This window comes from Cyprinodon variegatus, unplaced genomic scaffold (genome assembly GCF_000732505.1).
Source record: "Cyprinodon variegatus isolate N-32 unplaced genomic scaffold, C_variegatus-1.0 Scaffold294, whole genome shotgun sequence".
In the NCBI taxonomy this organism is placed as follows: domain Eukaryota; kingdom Metazoa; phylum Chordata; class Actinopteri; order Cyprinodontiformes; family Cyprinodontidae; genus Cyprinodon; species Cyprinodon variegatus.
Window position 1 is genome coordinate 149,195 of NW_015150747.1, and position 887 is coordinate 150,081.

The following is an 887-nucleotide window of genomic DNA, read 5'->3' on the forward strand; positions in this document are numbered from 1 at the left end:
AGAACCACCTCAGAGTATGTCTAGTTGCTGATCCAGGATCAGCGGCTTTACGCTTGCGGCTGTCAGAGGTTTCAGACGCTGCGTTAAGCTTCAAATCACTGAACAAACATTTTTCCTCCCAAATTTACAGGATTCAGAGGCTTATGAGCTCAGAAGTTCCTCAAATACTGCTGCTGACCATGGATCATCTCTACAGTCACTTAGCCAGGGATACAGACTGAAAAAGGCTCACTTATAAATAAGACATGCTGGGCTCTGTACGGCTCTCAGCTTCAACACAGTCGAGTTGATATGTTACGTTTATGCTGCATCAATCATTTCTAAACTCTTCCCCCTTTTATGCGACACGTCTCCGGTTCCACTGAAGGAAGATATCAGTTATCAGAAGCTGCAATATCAAAAACTCCTCTAAAGCACATTTAGACTTAACTTGCATTCATTTTCTGGAGTTCAAACTCGCTGTTATGGAAGAAAAGAGAATCTGGAGACTCTGAATTACAGTGAAGCATCATATTAATGTAAACTGAAACAGGCTGGAGGTCCATTTGACTGTTATTGTGTGCATGACAGCGTAGGGATTCAATTTACCCCAAGCTGCTGTTTAAGGCTGGACATTTATTTTTAGAACTTTACCTTTAAAAACCTGTTACAGCATCATGTTTAAAATGTTAACACATCACAGCCCTGTTCTGATTTTATTTAGTCATTTATCATTTGACACAAACTGTATTATAGTGTTGGTACTGCACTGCTCTATACTGCCACCTGCTGGATCTTAGGACCATTGCAGGCTTCTAAATGAAAACAGATCTGACTGATTCAATGACCTTGTACACTCACCGGCCACTTTATTAGGTACACCTGTCCAACTGCTCGTTAAAACTTAA